Genomic DNA, 20,927 nt, shown 5'->3' on the forward strand with positions numbered 1-20,927 from the left:
TTCTGCTTTATTTAACTAAAGGTAATTTTGGCTATTTGGGTTCATTTTTGGTTATTTATGTATATATACATATATATTTATATATAAATGTATATATATAACATACATATATTTCAGAATGGTTTTTTCTAGTTCTTTGAAAAATGGCATCTGTTTTTCTGATGAAGGTTGTATTGACTATGAGTATTGTTTGAGGTAGTGTGGACATTTTAACAATATTGATTTTTACAATCTGTGAAAAATGGATGTTTTTCTTTATTTTTGTGTCCTCTTCAATTTATTTAATTAGTGTTTTATGATTTTTTTTAGAAATTATAGTTAACTTTTTGGTTAAATTTATTCCTAGATATTCCAATTTTTTTAGCTATTACAAATGGATTTCTTTCTTGATTTCTATTTCAGATAATTCTCTATTGGTATACAAAAATAGTACTGATTGTTTGATTTTTGTATCTTGTGACTTTGCTGCATTTACTTGTTGATTCCAATTTGTTTTGATGGAGTCTTTGGGGATATATATATATGTGTACATGTGTTTGTATATGGATCATGTCATCTGAAAATCCAACTTTTATCTTTTTATATACCAGTTGAAATAAATTGAACTAAAAAGGTAACAAGCAAGGTTATTTCTGTCCTCCTTCACAACTAACTTGTACAGTAATCTCAGGACCTCACTTAATCTAAAGAGAGAGTGTCTATTATTCCCCAACTTCCAAGGTAGAAGCATTAGGTAAGATAAGTTTACTGTTGTACTGGAAATATTGATCAAAAAGAGGATTTATTTTGATGGAGGGAAAAAATACTCATGTTAATTTCTATAAATGAAATGGATGAAATCAGTAAATTCAGGTCTGTGTGTGTGTGTTATCATATTATGTGAAAGGACGGAATATGAAACTCCAATGATTTAATGTATTCCTGATACAAAGCGAAGTGAGCCAGGAAACACTGTCCTTATGGAAGTGAAGCATAGGTTCAAATAATGTTGAATGTATTCCCCATTGTTACTAGAGAAGTAGATTCTCTAAAGAAGAGTTTGAGGAGTTCCCAGAGAGAGAGGAAGAACCCAACTAAGGACAAACAGGGTTCTTGGCATAAATGACACCAAGAATTACAGCACACACCAGTTAAAAACATAGACAGAGGTTTTTTTAGGAAAGTAGAAACAAATTTAAGGTAGAATGGGGGTAATCTCAAGAGAGAGACACTTTTGGAGGTAAAGCAACAAATACACATACAAGGGAGAATGCAAACCATTTTGAGAGTTAGAGTCATGTTTTGGGGTTCCCAGATCTTCCTTCAAAGGAAATTATGAGGTGGTGGGTTTGGAAATTTATGTAGGAAAGATATCAGTCCAGTTATCTCAAGTGATTTCTGATGAATTTAGTCAATCTTTTCATCCTTAGGTTAATGTGGTTTTGTTACTTGATCGAAAGTTCCCTAAATTTTAGTTCCCTCTTAATATTTTATCTCTCTTTACTGAATCTAATTTCTGTGGGGGGTTAATTAAGAGTGCACAGGGAGATTTACAAAATTCTCAGGAATTTGAGAGTAACTTGCTTGAAAAAGAGACAGGCATAGGAGGTAATAGGCCTGAAAAATTTGTGGAAATTCTGAATTAAAATCCTGTTCTTTTTTGACCTTCCTTTTTGTCTCCTTTCTACCTTCTTCTTATTTCTTCTAACCTACTTTATTTCTCTCTCTGAGACTTTGATTCCTTAATCTCAAGAGTTGGAAAGGGACCATCACACATCTTCTATGGCTGCTTCAGACTGACAAGCGGTGATGACTCTGCCTCTCTAAGGATCAAAATTCTCATTCTCACTGATCTGAAAGACATAAGGAGACATTGGTCTCAGTTGTGCGATGGGTTCTTTTTTTTTTTTTTTTTTTTTTTGTCATCCTATTAACATTGCAATCTGTACTACACAAAATTTTTCTGGTGGATTGATTGAGAGGTAAGGGCCAAAAAATAGTAGTGGGAACATAGCATTTGATAGTTGTGATTGCCAGGTGAAGATAGGAGAGAAACATTTAACACTGCTACTTTTGATATATGCATTGCTTTATAGTAGTACCAGGGAGCACATATAAGAAGGTAAGGATTAAAAGGATTATTAGCATTGCCAAGAGAAATCAGATCCCTTGCCAAGGGATTGGTTCCAGGTAAAGTAATTCTGAAAGTCAAAAATAAAATCTCACAAGAATGGAAAGAAGTAAGATTTTTGATATAGAGTATATAGGGAAACTTGTTTGTACACTTTTAATTTAAATTTTTTTGACCAGGACTTGTAGATCCTCTGGTGGCACATACATTTTTTTTTTCTTTTTGAAAAGTTGGCAAGTTGTCCTGGACCTGTAAAACCTCAAAAGTAGCAGGTTTAATTTTGTAGCAATATATTAAGACTTATTTGAAGAAAAGTTTTGGGAGTCAGTGCCATATTCTATCTATCCCTTAAGTCCAAAGTTAGAGGTATTATTATGAATTACAAAGTAGAATATAAGAGGTAGTCAAGATTAGAATATATCTAATTAAATAACTTATGTGGGATATTAATTATTTCAAGCATATGTCTTTCTTTTAATCCCCATAATAGAATACTTGCCTCTAATTATATCTCCCTACCTCCTTATTCCATGTAGAAGACTAAGCAGGTAGCCCTCTGTTGGGCAAACATGTATATTTTTAAAAATACAGGTCAGTCAAGGCTCTCCAGGGGTTCCTTTTAGGAACTTTGTGAGGAACCTCTTGGCTTCTTTAATTATTTTCCTCTACTAGTTTTTCTACCTACTCAGATACATCAGGGTCCTACAGACCACATGACTTTTCTTGGAAACACTGGAGGACATTGCCCTCTCTAATGATCCTACTCTTTTTTAGAATATATTCTGGTGGCTCCTAGTCTCATAATTCCCTGGATCAGGAAGTTGGGTGACTTACCAGAGTTACAGCGCCTTTGGAAGAGTGTCTTCATTTCCCAGGCCCCAGTTGACCTTGGCAGGCAAGGACCAAAATATTGGCTAGTTTTGGAAATATTATATAGAATAAATTAATCTCCATTTAAATTTGACTCTTTAGAAATTATTATTAATATTATTACTATTTATTTAGGTTATCAATGCCCAATCTTGTAGTCATCAGACCAGCATGATTTGGGATGCCAAGTGTTTGGGCATATGTAAGTATTTTTGCTTAATGAAGATGGTCATAATTCAATTAGGGACATAAAAATATAAACTGATACAGGCTATCATTGTTAATATTTTAAGTTTGAAGGATTTAAGCTTGGTAAAGTTTGGGGTTTTTTGTTTGTTTTTTGTTTTTAGTTTTGCACTATAGAAGGTTTGTCTACTTGGGAAACACAAACATATTTAACATACAAAAGCCTTAAAAATTAGCATCACAGTTCCACAGAAACCTTTCTATATTAACTTTTGAAGGGAAATTTAGAATCCATGACTTGGAAAAATAACTATAATTATAGGTCTATACAGGTTATCATCACTGATAAAAATCAAAGACTATCTTTAGACATACATTTAGGAAATAGTGTTAATGATTCATTTCCTTACATACAAGTACATCTAATTTATACAATAGTAAAGCACTTAAAACAAATACACGCCAGATTTTAAATGGCAGGGACATTTTTTAAATTTTATCTGAATGGTAGAAAATTTAAAATGTTTCATTGAACAGTTTATATGTTCAGGTACAGATACAATGTATATAAAAGAGCACTTATTCATTTTCTTATATGTATTAGATCTATAAACTTTTAGTTTTACTTCTGCATAATATTTTAAAAAGGTTTGATAAAAAGCATCATTAGTCCTCTAGTCTCAGATATATATGATATTAAACATGCTAGAATAACCTAAAATAATACTTGTTTATTTAATGAGAGTTATAAAATAACCATTTAGAATTTGTAAAATGTTTGAATACCTCCACTTTGCAGGGACTCAGATTTTTAAGTAATCACAAGAGATTGTCATGATAAAACACAAAATCTTTGTTTCTTAAATGAATTTTTTTTTTTTTTGGTTTTATTTTCTGTTTTTGGTAAATGTTCAGAAGAGTAGAAAACTTTCTTTAAATACAGAGAGGTAGATTCTGGTTTTACATCAGTGTATTAAATTTTTGAACTTAGAAAACCTTTTAAATAAGACTTTGTAAGTTATAGCCAACTTAATCACAAAAGGAACAATCTCATGTACTCTGCAACTTATTTACAGGCTTAAATTTTATCCTATTTATCTTTTACCATCTGGGAACAATCCAGTCATTTTATTTATTTTTTGAAACAAAAATAAACTTACTATATACAATCTCTTCTCATCTAAAAGTTTTTCCTTTATTTTAAACTTTTTTAACAAAACATTTATCCATGCCTATAACCATCTATCTTTTTAAAAACTCCTTTTGTTTTATGTAGTTTCCCTTGTCTCAAAATTTTTAAATTTACATTTTGAAACAATTTTTGTGAAAATTTTGTCTTTAGACAATTAAATCTTCATTTAAGAAGATAAAATAATTTATGCTCTTCATAGTTCTTTACCAAAATACAGCCTAAACCTTTTTTTATTTCTTGTAGAATTACTTCTTAAATAATTCATAATAGTGAAAATCTAGGAAGAAAGCAATCTTAATTATATATATATATATATATATATATATATATATATATATGAAAACACATTTGTCTTTTTACATTGTCTTCTTACAGGCTTAAAAAGTCAAGTGTGGTTGAATTTATACTCAGCAATTGATGTTTTAGTATTTAACTTATAAACATCACAGATAGACTTTTTTAAACACGTGTTTATAGATGTTCATTCTGTCTATATTTACATAATCTATCCATTTTAATATTTATTTTAGATAACACACAAGAACCAAGATATCAGACAAGCATGCTAGCATTTTTTAGTTACTACTTTTGTCAAAGAACACACCTAAAAGTAATGGACAGTGTATTATAAACATCTAATAGAGACAGACACACACAATCTGATTGGCTAGCAGTCCCAGAAAAAGCATGTTATTAATTTAGAGGGCATGCTCATTTTTATTTATCTTGCTTGTTAGAAATACTTTTAACTTACATGAACTTAAAGACATTCAGATCATTTTAAAAAATTTATTAGTGCTCCTTTATATATAAACCAACTTGGTAACATGAAGACAATACTCACATACACTGAACATGCATAGATAGATATATAATACACACTATGATTTTTATAGTTTTCAAATACCAGGTCCTAGATACCCTCAGATAGGAGAAAAGAGAGTTACAACTGCTCATTAAGCAAGACCAGAAATAGACATGAAAAAAAAATATTGGAGAATAGTTAACTATAGAATAATTGCCTAAGATAACAACACTTGAACAACTGGTTTTCTTAGAAAATACATCAGGAGGATAGATAGTTAGACCTTTGTCCATTTTTCTTCCCATTTACAGAATGAGATAAGCTGAAATATTTCAGGTACCATTTCATGGCCATATTTTTTCATTTTCTGTATTGGGGCCAAGTTTTGTTACAGAGGAAATCAATTTTCTTTTCTTTAAGTCCTCTGCCTTAAAACAATTCCATTTATTTATTATGTACTTGAGTAGTGAGTTCTTAGGGGTAGACTCTAAATTACCCATGATCTTGTAATTTGTATGCTTCAGTTTGTGTGTGTATGTGTGTGTGTGTGTGTGTGTGCAGTTTGTGTGTGTGTGTGTGTGTGTGTGTGTGTATGTATGTGCTTACTTTAAAGAATAATAATAGAGAAAAATTAAAACTAAAGAAACAAAATAAAACATATAGACCTTGGAGTATTCTTTTTGTCCCCATCAAAATCAGAGTTTCCTGTCTGTTTCATATTGTATCTTTAAGGTACTCTATGGATCCCCATCCAAGATCACACTTTTAGTTTGTCCCATTGTAAACTCAAAGGTACCCTATGAGTTCCCATCTGAGACTGAACTTTTAAGTCTGCTTCAAATTGTTTGCAAATTATTGGCAGCATGAGCATCTTTATTCCCATTAAGTTGTTCTCATGGTGTTTGATAGTTTCTGCCTGGATCTTAAGAAAAAAACAATCCTTTTATGAAAAGAATACCCTGAAAAGAATATTTCTAAGATTGCAAATGGTTTGGGTGCACTTGAAAACTTGTGATTTTAAGATAATGATTACTCAAAAACTTGTAGAGAGCTTAAAGAAGATTTGAATTTCTGGATAAAACAAAGGTAGATTTCAATATGAAATGATTTCCTTATACCTGACATTTTATCTCATGACCAAGAAGGAAGAATACCTTGTGGTAAACATGTCTCTTTATGGTGAGGTCTAATGTAAAAAAAACATATAACTTAAGTATAGTAATTGTTGCTCTTGGAAGGTAAAACCATCATTCTTTTAGTTAGATAGTACCAGTAGAGTGGGTTTGTATCTCCACTAGAATAAGAGGTCAAACAGAGAGGAGAACACCTCAAGGCTATTTCTATTAAAGTAATGGTTCAGTATTGTAATAATTTACTTCAAATATTGAGTAACTAGACTCTAAAAATAAAAACAATAATAGCACAATTTTAGTTAAAGAAAAGGTTGAGAAGACTTCCTAGTCAACAGTAGTTGAGTGGGCCAGGCTGGTTTAGCTTGAGCATAAAACAAGAGATTTATAAAGAAATAGTGCAGAGAAGAAAGTGAAAGGAGGACAGCACTTAATCTCAGAACTTATTTTCATAGCATAAGTTTAAAGAGTTATGAGATTGCAAACATAGTATGAGAGGTATGAATGTGGTGATGAATGGAGATAGCATCCTTTTTTTTCCTTTTTTATTTTTTTATTTTTACAGACTGCATTTTGATTCATCGTACACAAATGGGGTATGACTTTTCGTTTCTATGATTATACACGATGTAGATTCACAGCATTCATGTAATCATCCATGTACATAGGGTAATGATGTCTGTCTTATTCCATGACATTTTTCATACCCTCATCCCTTCCCCGCTCTCATTTCCCTCTACATAATCCAAAGTTCCTCCATTCTTCTCTAACCCTCTACCCCCCAACCCCCATTATGTAGCATCATCCACTTATCAGGGAAAACATTTGGCCTTTGGTTTTTTGGGATTGGCTTATTTCACTTAGCGTGATATTCTGCAATTCCATCTTTTTACCTGCAAATGCCATAATTTTATTCTTCTGTATGGCTGAATAATATTCCATTGTGTATATATACCACAGTTTCTTTATCCATTCATCTGTTGAAGGACATCTAGGTTGGTTCCACATGTAGCTGTTGTGAATTGAGCTGCAATAAACATTGATGTGGCTGCTTTACTGTAGCATGCTAATTTTAAGTCCTTTGGGTATAAACTGAGGAGTGGGATAACTGGGTCAAAAGGTGGTCCATTCCAACCATAGAAATGATATTATTATCAATATCTTGGAATTAGAATGTAAATATTTTTAAAAGATAATAATGACATCATGATTGGTTTATAAGTTGACAGTGTGATACATAAAATCTTTTTGCCACATTTAAAAAGGAAATTAGAAGCTCTTTTAGCTTTTCTCTTTGATTTGTGTTTCAAATGTAAAATTATGTTAAGTCATAATTACATAGACTACATGAAAACTTCATTTTCTTATACTAATAAATAGAATGGTATTTTAAAAGAGAGAAAAGGTCAGTTTCAAAAACAAAATATTTTATTTTAAGATTTGCAAAAGGCCAGTCTCACCTGAGAAAAGACTTTCTTCCCACCATACACCATGTTAGAATGACTCCCAAGTAAGCTAAACTTAAGCTCATTTAATATTATGCTCAGAAGACTGATTTTTGTTATCAAGATTACTGTGATCCAAAACAAAAATGGACATAATACAAAACTGATTAAAGGTTTGGTTAAATTTTATAAGGCATTTAAACATTGTAAAAAAGGCATTTAGAAGAAAGTAAGACTTGTAAAAAATTTCATATGTGATTGAGTTTGTTGACAAACAGGAATTTTTATAGGGGTTAAACAGATACCAAAGATACACTGGTATTACAAAATTTTGTTTCTTGGTTAAAATCTATTATACAAACAGAATATGGCTTTACTATTGCTAATTTCATTTTACATTTTCCTTGTAAATCTTTATAACTGTTGGCTCTAAGAGTTTTGCAGAAGTACTACCTCTAAGAGAATAACTAATGTAACTTAAGGTAATATACCATCACCTACGGAACAGATAGGATACGATGCTCACTCCCTGTACTAATTCTGACCTTCCTTTAAATGGAACAGTAAAACTCAACTCCCACCTCAAGTTTTGTGAAACTGACATGGTAGATGGTTATAACCAAAATTAGGGAACTAAATCCAAGGATGTAAAAAAGCAGCCAATTTTTTATTTTGACCCTTTAAGGTCAGCCAGGACCCAGGGAATGATGGGACCACTCTTAGAGCCCAACAATTCTGTTGGTTCACCAATCCTCCCAATGAGAGGGAGTGTGAGAACCCTAGAGAACAGGAAGCCAACCAGTGTGAATTCTGCCAAGAGGAGCATCATTAGAGAGGGTTATATCTCTGTTGCTTTTAAGGGAAGCCGTGTGTGATCAGAAAGACTCTGACCCATCCTGGCAGATGGTACAACTGATACAGGAAAAGTGAAAGAAGCCAAGAATTCTCACAAGTTTCAAAGGTAAGCCCTGAGAAGTCTCAGATGACCCTAATAGTAGAAAAGCAAGAGGATGATTTTTGACCAACATTAAAAGTTACCTACTTGGTTTCAAACACCCAGTTGAAAAGTATAACCAAAGTATAGACATAGACATTTAAATGAAAAGACAATGGTCCTTTTAATGAAATGTATGCCTGTGTAAGCCTTACCAAAAATAAGTAAAGCCAGGAGGCTTATTTTTGTGGAAGGATTTTTATATAGAAGTGCCTGGGAATAACTATCACAAAAGACTCTGCAAGAGTTACAAGTTTGTCCTGAGTCAATTTAAGCTTGATTTCACAGACATTCAAATTTTGCCAGGCTCCTACAGAGGTGAACTCAGTCTGTTTTTTACCAGCATGATTATCTAGCCATGAAATTTATTCCTCGGTTTGAGTGAAAGATGCACTGTGCAATATGGAAGCCCTAAGTTTACCATAAGAGCCATGAATGACACAGGTAAAGTGACGTCTCTACTAAGCACAGATATAACATTAATAAAAAAAAAGCTACTTTACAAAAATCAGCTGTCATTAGATATCTTAACTATAGCTAATCATGTCTTTTTAAACACACACACACACACACACACACACACACACACACGAAATTTCTGCCAATGTTTCTATAGCCTTAAGTGATCTTCACTCACAAATCGATACTGTATCATATCCCACCTTAAGCCTTAATAAGTTACTGTCTCCATGGTTTTCAGGGAATGACTGATAAAAAACTGTTGATTACTTTGTGAAAATTTTTTACAGATGGTAATGTTTTACTTTCTTATTTACTGTTGCGTCAGCATGATTCCTTCCCTATGTATATCTTGACCAGTCACCCAACAACTACAACCATGCATCTCTGAATTGCCCTGATGCTAAATACCCTTAACCGTCCATGCTCCACCTGACAGAGAATAAGCACTTGGGTCTCTCTCCCTAACTCCACCCTCTCTCTCTCTCTCATCAGGAAGCAGTCAGACCAAATTGATGCCCAATTTCCTAAAAATACTTAGAACTGTAAGTCCTTAAGGTGGTAATGATAGGTTATAGACAAACATGAGTGTTGGGAATATGAGGTTAAGGGGATGATTCTATAAATGGGACCCAGTGTGCCTAGTCCCACATGCTTTCTTTAAAAAAGCGATTTACTTGCAACTCTTCCTGATTTAAGTCAATAGAATATGCTATATTCCTCAACAAACAACTTCTCTGCAGGAGAAATGCAGGGCCAAATAAAGTCTCCTCTCTGATAATAAGAACACAAGTTACCCTGAAGGTGGGGGGGGGGGGGTTGTGACCTTAACACAGAACAGATTCCAGCACTCAATAAGATATGAAAATTAGAACCAGTCACCAGAGGGCAAAGTGATCCAGAGTTGCTTTGGACTTTTACCATGTGTAGTAGGGACTTAGACTTCTGACGTGATCCTGCTCTTAGTCAAAAGTCAAGAGATGGACCTGAATGTGACTATCTGGTAACTTATTTGGGATACCCAATAGAACTGGAGGGCAGGAGGGGTGCTCCCTTCTTTTTCTCTGACAGAACCCACTCTCTTTCTTGAGTGCGTCCCTTAATTCCTTTTGCTATCCTTTCTAATAAACTCATGCATGCTACTCTGAGTCCAAAATCTTTCTGGCATGATCTCAAGAACTGGTAACTGGGAACTGCTACAGTTGCCTTGGCCTTGCTGTGGGCTCTTGCTCTATAACAGCTCAAATGAATCTCAGTGGAACCCCATGTTTGACAAAATGAGGGAGTGCTCAGAACACTGGGAGAGTAAGCCCACATTTCCATTTTTTACATAATAAGTATTTTATATTTCCTTCAGTGTAGGAGTGGGTATGTTGGTTGGCCTAAAGGTGTCTCCTACCTTTAGTACTTTGAAGAAAAAGCACTTATCTAGACCCGATGTTCAGTGATTTTTACGAATAAGTACTAATCTTCTAAAGGTGAAGAGGAATTTGGGCTAAGGAAAAGAGAGAAAAAGAAAGAGTGGTGAGGAGAAAGCGAAGAAACAGCAATATTGCTGATTCAAGTCCTACAATGTCTTTAAGTTAAAAGCAGCACTTTTTTTTTTTTTTATCTCAAATAGGTTTGGGCCTTGTCTCACATAATTTATTCTTTAGTTTAGTTAAGATAGCAGACGTAAAATGGAGAGACATCAGGGAGATGGCTAAGAAACCGAAAGGTAATCCTGAAATTCAGTTTAAGTAGAAAAGGAAATGATTTTAAAGAAGTCCACTGAGTTCCTTTGCAGCATTAGAGTTCAAAAATTCTTATTACATCCCTAGGATAGCATCTATCATCACCTTATTGCCACTTGAATCTACATGGCTTAATGTTTCCATAATCACCCAAAATGGGTAGCAATGTCAAAGAAAGGCAAATTGAAGGTAACCTCTTCAGTACTTGAAAATGAAGGAAGCAGATGGTACAGAAGCAAACATAGAATAAACTGTCTAGGAAGAAAGGGAAAAAATGAGTAAACTTACCAAAGTTGATGCCTTTAAGCCCCACCTTGGGTGCAGAGATATTATGAACGAAGAGGTGTCTTCAAAGAATAGTCTAAGGAGTTACCGTGGAGAAGGGAGAACTTGACTCATGACTAGCAAGGATCTTGGCATATGTGAAGGAAAAGAATTTCAGCATAAGCCTGTTAAAGGTATAGATAGAGGTTTATTTAGGAACTTTCAGGACGCCACATTGTGATGATGATAACATAAAATGTGCCCCTTTACGAATCTTCGGATTCCTGTTTTTCATTTGTTCTAATTAGTTATACGTGGCAGTAGACTGTATTTTGACACATCATACAAAAATGGAGTATAACTTCTCATTCTTCTGGTTGTACACCACATAGAGTTACATGGGTTATGTAATCCTATATGCACATAATGCAATGTAATGTCTGATTCATTCTATTATCATTTCTACCTCCTTCATTCCCCTCTATTTAATCCAAAGTACCTCTAGTCTTCCCTAGCTGCCCCCCTTTTGTGAATTAGCATCCCCATATTAGAGAAAACATTCAACCTTTGGTTCTTTGAAATTGGTTTATAATGAAGTAATATTCCATTGTGTATATGAACTACAATTTCTTTATCCGTTCATGTGTTGAAGGGCACTTAAGTTGGTTCCATAGTTTGGCTATTGTGAGTTGAGCTGCTATAAACATTGATGTGGCTGCTTCACTGTGGTAGCTGATTTTAAGCCTGTGGGTATAAACCTAGGAGTGGAATGACTGGGTCAAATGGTGGTTCCATTCCAAGTTTTCTGAGGACTCAGATTTTTTTTTTTTTTTTTTCCCTTGGTTCCAGGATTTGAACTCAGGGGCACTCAACCACTGAGCCATATCCCCAGCCCTATTTTGTATTTTATTTAGAGACAGGGTCTCACTGAGTTGCTTAGCACCTTGCTGAAGCTAAGGCTGGCTTTGAACTCGGGATCCTACTGTTCTTCCGGAGCTGCTGGGATTACTGGTATGTGCCACTGCAAACAGGCCAGATTCCTTTTTGTTAGCAAAGTTTCTTCTTATTTGAATCAGTCAACCCAAAATCTTCTCAGACTTTTATTTATAGGAAAAATTCATAGTATTTAGTGGAATATTCAAGTAAATGGTTCAATTGTATGATAGCAATGTCTTTTCATAGTAAGAAATATTTCAAAAGGGAAAGGTGCCAGAAAATTTTAAATTTCTAAGCTCAAAATGCTTTTTATTTGTGCATTATAATTATACATAGTAGTGCTCATTTTGACATATTTATATATTCATGGATGATAGTTTTAAGAAGGCACAGAAGTGGAGGTAGAATTTAAGGGTTCAATCACTGGCCCTTCATTATACTAATTTATCTAAAATGCTTTTGTCTGAAGTACTATGTTAAATTATTCCAAACATCACTCATTGACAATGTGAAAACCCCCTCATAACACCAAATTAGTGTTAAGATTATTTCAAGCTGAAGACATTTGAGATTTAACAGGTGCAAGTAAAACTTCTTAGAGAGCTTCCTTTATCTGACGATAAACAGTAACTTCTGGAAATTGAGGTTGCTAGAAATTCTCTGTCTGTGGGCAGGATTACTACCAGCAGAAAAAATAAGAGTGAACATGCTAATAGTAGTCTTTCTGGAAGAGTTTCATGGCTGTGATAAAGGAGAGACCAGTTACACCTGAAAACACAAACATTATCACAGGTATTCTTCTCCTCTGTTTGTCCTAAAAATCCATTTTTTTCCCTAGAGAATGGTGTGCCTTTCCCATAACCTTCTCCTAACCTCCTCTATCCCCTGGAGTAAATTAGGTACATAAGTCTTTATGTATATTCTCTTAGGGAAGGAGATACTTGGCTCTTATATGCATATGCATAAACCCTATTCTCCTTCAAGTCTGCCTTTTGTCATTTCAATTCCCAGGATAATTTCTACTGAATCTAAGAGAGTGAAGGTTTTCCTTCAAGGTAACAATGATGTTTCTGGGACACCATGCAATTCTTCTTTAGTTAGGGAAGAGAAAAATTCTGTATTCCATGTGTGTTTGTTCTATAGTAAAACAGATAATTTAGACCATATAACAAGTTTTATAACAGAAAAAATATCTATGGCAAGGTTTTCAGTCTGAAGTGTTGGGAAAAGTGTAGACCACAAAAAATATATTTTCTTGCAATTATAATAGTTAAAATAGAAATGGAATAATTGAGGAAAAATTTCAAAGGCCGTTTTTCATTTTAACTTTCAGAATGTACGTCATAGTGGAATACACTTAAAAGTTAAGATTGAATAGAAATACGTGTTAAAGTCTTGTGAACTTCACTATCCTATTTTTTTTTTTTTTTTTTTGGTGCTGGGGATCGAACCCAGAGCCTTGTGCTTGCATGGTAAGCACTCTACCGACTGAGCTATCTCCTCAGCCCCCCCACTATCCTATTTTTGATTTCTCAAATTTGATTCACTTAAGTTGGAGGTTTCAAGTACATTTTTCAATAAAAGCACTAAGATTCTCTATCAGTTTGTATTAGAGTCAGCTGAGTAACAGAGACCTTAAAAATAGTGTCGAAAGCAACTTAAGTATCCAGAGCAGAGCAATAAAGTGTAGCTATTATGGGTTTTCTCTTGACATCTGTTTCTTTATCTGTAAGGCATGGCCCTTATTCTTTAACCCCAGGAAAATATCAGTAGCAACCCTGATACCCAGAAGAAGAGATTTATTTGAAAGATTCTCTATTACTAGCTCACCCTAACATTAACAGCAACACTGATAAAGCTATTTCTGGAAGCATTCTGCTATAAGGACTGAGGAACTTGCTTTACACTGTGGTTATCACCATCATTAGTATCACAAATTTCAGTTGTGTAGTAGTAATTTCTTTCTTTCTTTTTTTTTTTTTTTTCTGTACCAGGGATTGAACCCAGGGATACTTAACCACTGAGCCACATCACCAGCCCTTTTCCTTTTTTTATATATTTTTTTAAAATTTTGAGACACTGTCTTGCTAAGTTGTTTCGAGCCTCACTAACTTGTTGAGACTGGCTTTGAGCTTGTGATCCTCCTATCTCCCTCCAGAGTCTCTGGGATTACAGGCCTGTGACACCATGCCCAAATTTATAGCAATTTTTTGTTGTTGTTGTTAAAGAGTTGATGCCATTCTTCCATCATATTTCCCTCATTTATGGAAATGACATTAATTACTCAATCACAAACCATGAAATATATTCCTTAATCTTTAGTCATAACTCACAAAAATCTGTGTATAGTTCCTGTTTGTTCTGTCATCACTGTAAATTAAAGTAGACATTAATGATCTTAACTTACAGTCTTCTGTCTTCAAACATCAACCAGAGTACAGACCTTAGACAGGTCATATTGACAGGTAACAGAAGAGTTTTGAAAACAGAGGATAATTCCATAAATTGGGCCCACTATGCTAATCCCCACATGGTTTCTTTTAAAAACCAATTTACCTGCAACCCTACCTCACTTAAGTCCATGAGATATGTTAAATTTCTCAGCAAACAATCTGTTATTTGTGGAAGAAATTCATCCCCTAAAGATTCCTTGCCACTGATAAGTTACCCTAAATGAGGGGCACTCTTGTGACCTTTACACTTAATCAGATTCCAGAACTCAGGAAAATATGATAATTAGAAGGAAGACCCCCAACCATAAAATTTGTAAGTGCAAATTCCAATTAGAATTGATTAGTGTGACCAAAGTGACCCAGAGTTGCCTTGGATCATTAGCATGTCATTAGTAAAATCTCCCCTCCATGATGTAAGACCTTGTGGAGTGCACATTTGAAAGTCTGATGCTACTCTACTGTCAGTTAGTCAAGAGGTGGACCTGATAGGATTCTGGAGACTTAACTGGGACCCCCCAGTAGAAATGGAGGACAGGAGGGGTGCTTCATCATTCTCCTCTCTGAGGAGACCCATACTCTCCCCTAAGAATGTCCCACTTCCCCTTTTCTATTTTGTTGAATAAACTCATGCTTGAGTTTATTGTGAATAACATGAATAACATGTCCAAAATCCTTTTGGCATGATTGTAGGAATCAGTAACCAGGGATCACTTTGGCTGCCCCATCTTTTGCAACAGGCCTTTACTCTGTAGCACTATATATCACTCTCCTGATTAAAATACTTCTAAAACAGAGATGTATTTTCATACCAAATTCAATTATTCATTTGCAAGAACTTTAAAATATTCTCATCCTATCTAGCTGTAGTCAGTTTCTCCCCTCCAAATGGAATCTTTTCAAAGAACAAGATTTGGCATTATTGAATCTACCTTATTTTTTGTTTTTATAACCTCTATTCTTACCTCTTATATTTCCATCCTTTTTCTTTCTTTGCACGTATTTTATCATCTATTTCTCTTTTAATATTTCCTCATTTTTATGTCTATGTGTAAACATATAAATTATTCTCTAGGTAACATTAGCTATATTCCACATGTTTGATTAAAATTACCTTCATTTTCAATAATGTTGCTATGTGTTCTAATCAAAAGTATTTCTTTTTATCCACAGATTATTTGAATTTTAAAATTTATTCGTGCACATTTTAGTTTATTTTAATGTTATTGCTATATAGGTTCAAAATTTTAAGGTTTCAAATTTAAAAACTTTGGTATAGATTGTCCTTATTGAAAATTGTGATCTAATGAATGCAGATGTCTAAACCTATGCAATCTACTTTTATAAATATTCTAATATGCCCTTTACATTTCCCCTGGAAATTATAATTTGTATCATGTAACATAGATGCCTAATAACTATTTATGTTGATAATGAGTTGCATTAGCATCATTCAAAATCTTCTACTCATGGAACAGAACATATTTTCCACAACTGACTTAAACACACCTCATCTTGTATAGACATATTCTGAATACTCACACTTGTGAAATCTCTGTCCAGTTTCTTAATTCTGTTTTTTCCCTCTGTATGAATATTATACCATGTTAAATATTATTGCTTCAAAATATGCATTGATATATGATAGGGACTCAGTCTCTTTAATTAGTTCTTCAAAAGTTTTTGGTCTCATTCACCTATATGCTCATGTGTGCATGTACATATATGTAGATATATTGACAGATATATGCATATTTGTTTAAGTTACATATGCTTTTAAATTTTGATTAAGAAAAATTATAAAATATAAAATGAGATATTAAAAAGTGAACTATTCACAATGTTGTATATCTAGTGCCACATCTATTTAGTTCCAAAATATTTTCATTATTCAAAAAGAAAATCCTATACACATTGAGCAATCATTTTCTATTCCCCTTCTCTATTCCCTGGTGACTACCAATCAGCATTCTGTCTCTAAAGATTTACCTATTATGAAAATTTCCTATAGATAGAATCATACAATATGTGATTTTTGTTTCCAACTTTTTTCATTTAGTATAAACTTTCAAGGTTTAACTCTTCTGTGGCATATATGAATATTTCAGTCATTTTCATAACTGAATAATATTTCTTTTATTAAATTTATTTTTATTTTTATAGACTACATTTTGACTCATTGTACACAAATGGGGTACAACTTTTCATTTCTATGGATATACACTATATAGATTCACACCATTTGTGCAATTATGCATGTGCATAGGGTAATGATATCTAATTCCACTATCTTTCCTACCTCCTCCTCCACTCCACTCTATTTCCATCTTCAAAATTCAAAGTACCTCCATTCTTCTTTCCCCACTCCCCTGCCACCACCCCCACCCATTAGGTATCATCATCCACTTATCAGAGATAACATTCAGCCTTTGGTTTTTGGGGATTGACTTATTACACTCACATTGATATTCTCCAGTTCCATCCATTTACCTGCAAATGCCATAATTTTATTATACTTTATGGCTGAATAATATTCCATTGTGTATATATACCACAGTTTCTTTATCCATTCATCTGTTGAAAGGTCTCTAGTTTGAATCCACAATGTAGCTATTGTGAATTGAGCTGTTATAAACATTGATCTGACTGCATTACCATAGTATGCTGATTTTAAGTCCTTTGGGTATAAAATGAGGAGTGGGATAACTGGTCAAATGGTGGTTCCATTCCAAGGTTTCTGAGGAATCTCCATACTGCTTTCCAGAGTGGCTGCACCAATTTGTGATCCCACCATCAGTGTACAAGTGTGCCTTTTCCCCCCATATTCACCCCAACACCTATTATTGCTTGTGTTCTTGATAATAGTCATTCTAATTGGAGTAAGATGAAATCTTAGGGTGGTTTTAGTTTGCATTTCTCATTGAACACTTTTTCATATATTTGTTGATTGCCTGTATATCTTCTGTGAAGTGTCAGCCCAGTTCCTTAGCCCATTTATTGATTGGGTTCTTTGTATTTTTGGTGTGAAGTTTTTAAAGTTCTTTATAAATTTTACAGATTAGTGCTCTATCTGAAGTGCATATGGAAAAGATTTTCTTCCACTCTGTAGGCTCTCTTTTCACATTATTGATTATTCCCTTTCCTGAGAAAAAGGTTTTTAATTTGAATCCATCCAGTTTATTGATGCTTGCTTTCATTTCTTGTGCTCCAGCAGTTTCTTGTTAAGAAAGTCTGCTCCTAAGTCAACATGATGAAGATTTGGGCCTACTCTTTCTTTTATTTGGTGCAGGGTCTCTGGTCTAATTCTTAGGTCCTTGATCCATTTTGAGTTGAGTTTTGTGCAGGGTAAGAGAGAGGGGTTGGTTTAATTTCATTTTTCATAGGAAATTAAACATGAATTTCCAGTTTTCCCATCACCATTTGTTGAAGAGGCTATCCTTTCTCCAGTATGTGTTTTTGGCACCTTTGTCTGGTATGAGATAACTGTATTTAGATGAGTTTGACTCTGTGTCTTATATTCTGTACTATTGGTTTACCTGTCTGTTTTAGTGCCAATACCATGCTGTTTTTGTTACTATTGCTTTGTAGTATAGTTTAAGGTCTGATATTGTGATACCTTCTGCTTCACTCTTCCTACTCAGGATTGCTTTGACTATTCTGGGTCTCTTATTCTTCCAGATAAATTTCATGATTGCTTTCTCTATTTCTATGAGGGAAGTCATTGGGATTTTAATTGGAATTGCATTGAATTTGTATAGCACTTTTGGTAGTATGGCCATTTGACAATATTAATTCTGCCTATCCAAGAACATGGGAGATCTTTCCATCTTCTAAGGTCTTCTTCAATTTCATTTTTTAGTGTTTGGTAGTTTTCATTGTACATGTCTTTCACCTCTTTAGTTAGATTGGTTCCCAAGTATTCTATTTTATTTTATGTAGGCTATTGTGAATGGAGTGGTTTTCCTAATTTCTCTTTCAGAGGATTCATCACTTCTGACTAGAAATGCATAAATATATGCATGTTGATTTTATACCCTGATACTTTGCTGAATTCATTTATTAGTTCTAGAAGTTTTCTGGTGGAGTTTTTTTGGATCCTCTAAACATAGACTCATGTTGTAGGCAAATAGTGATAGCTTGAGTTCTTCTTTTCCTTTTCATATCCCTTTGATTTCTTAGGTCTTTGTGATTGCTCTGGTTAGTGTTTCAAGGACAATTTGAATGGAGGTTATGAAAGAGGGCATCTATGTCTAGTTCCAGTTTTTAGAGAGAGTGCTTTTAGTTTTTCTCTATTTAGAATGATGTTGGTCATGGACTTAGCATAGATAACCTTTACAATGACGAGGTATGTTCCTACTATCCCTAGTTTTTCTAGTGTTTTGAGCTTGAAGGGGTGCTGTATTGTTTGAAGCACTTTTCAGCATCTATTGAAATAATCATGATTCCTAACTTTAAGTCTATTGATGTGATCAATTACATTTACTGATTTTTGGATGTTGAACCAACCCTGCATCCCTGGGATGAACCCCACTTGATCATTGTGCACTATCTTTTTAATATGGTTTTGTATGTGATTTGACAGAATCGTGTTAAAGGATATTGGTCTAAAGTTTTCTTTCCATGATGCATCTTTGTCTGGTTTTGGTATCAGGGTGATCTAGCTTCCTAGAATGAGTTTGGAAGGGTTCCCTCCTTTTCTATTTCATGGAATATTTTGAGAAGTATTGGTATTAGTTCTTTTTTGAAGGTGTTATAGAAATCAGCTGAGAATCCATCTGGTCCTGGACGTTTCTTTGTTAGTAGGCTTTTGATAGCTTCTTCTATTTCATTGCTTAAAATTGATCTGTTTAAATTGTGTATGTCCTCCTGGTTCAGTTTGGGAGGATCATATATCTCTAAATATTTCATTGTATGTATTCACTATGTTTAGTTCATTCATATATGCATTAATGGACCTTTGGGCTGTTTCTACCTTTTGGCTATCATGAATTATGCTATTATGAACATGTGTGCCCGTGTTTCTTTTCTAAGTTTTCAATTCTTTTGGGTTGAATTAAGCCTAGCTGAGGACTCTATGACAAATCTGTTTAATTTTTGAGAGAGCAATACTGTTTCACACAGTGGCTGAACAATTTTATGTTTCCATTTAGATGTACACAAAGTTCACATCCTCAATTCAATTTGTTATTTCCATCCATCCTAGGGGATTTGAATGAATCTCCCATCATGTTTTTGATTTTCATTTCTCTAATGCTACTAATGTTAAGAATTTTTACATGTGCTGTTAGCCATTTGCTTGCCTTCTTTGGAGAAGTATCTACTCAAGTCTTCTGCCCACTATTTAAAATTAAATTCTTTTTTCTTTTGTTCTTCTCAGGTATACAACCTAGCTTGAAATGCATACAAAATATCAGTTCCTATATAAATCAGCCCCCTTTTATATTTTTATGTTCTTATATATATCATGTGTCTGTTATAAATATTGATAGGAATTTATCTTTTAAATAACAAAGAAAATAAGAAGGGAAGTAACAGATTTCTTTAATGTTGTCATTTTTGATATGTATAGTTGATTACTCTATGATCCCTAATGGAGACCAAAATCCATCCATGGGAATGCTCAATTCTCTTGTATAAAATAATGAAGTACTTGAAACCGATGAACATCCTCTGGTTAAATTTAAATTGTCACTAGACTACTTATGCTACTTAATACAATGTAAATATTATGTAATCAGTTGCTCTGATGAGTTGTTAAGGGGAAAATATCTCTGGGTGTTGAGTATGGGTGCAGCCATTGTACATAGATCCTATTAGCAATAACCTCATGTTTAATTGGGTGAATCCACAGAAGAACAATCTATACATACCCAAGACCAATGGTACTATCTTATATATATAGTTATGCAGTTGCCTTTACCAGACATTTTATTTCTTTCCATGGCTTCAGTCTAGTATCTAGTGTCACTTCACTTCAGTCTGTGAGAACTCCCTTTAACTTTTCTTATACTGGCAACAAATTTGTTCTGTCTTTATCTGGGAATGTCTTAATTTCTTCATTTTTAAAGTAATTTTTGGCTGGATACAGAGTTCTAGGGTGATAGCATTTTTAAAATAACCCTTTAAATACTACCCTTCTACCTTCTTCACTCCATGACTTTTTAAAGAGAAATAGATCATTAATTTTATTGAGATTCCCTTTTACATAAAAAAGTCATTTTTTCCTTTGCTTCTTTCAAAATATTCTTTGTATTATACACTTTGAGTAGTGTGTCTCTGTGTGAATTTCTTTGACATCATCATACTTGGAGTTTGTTGAACTACTTAGATGTAACATTCACATAATTGAGAGA

The sequence above is a fragment of the Sciurus carolinensis genome, chromosome 8 (assembly GCF_902686445.1).
Source record: "Sciurus carolinensis chromosome 8, mSciCar1.2, whole genome shotgun sequence".
NCBI classification, from domain to species: Eukaryota; Metazoa; Chordata; class Mammalia; order Rodentia; family Sciuridae; genus Sciurus; species Sciurus carolinensis.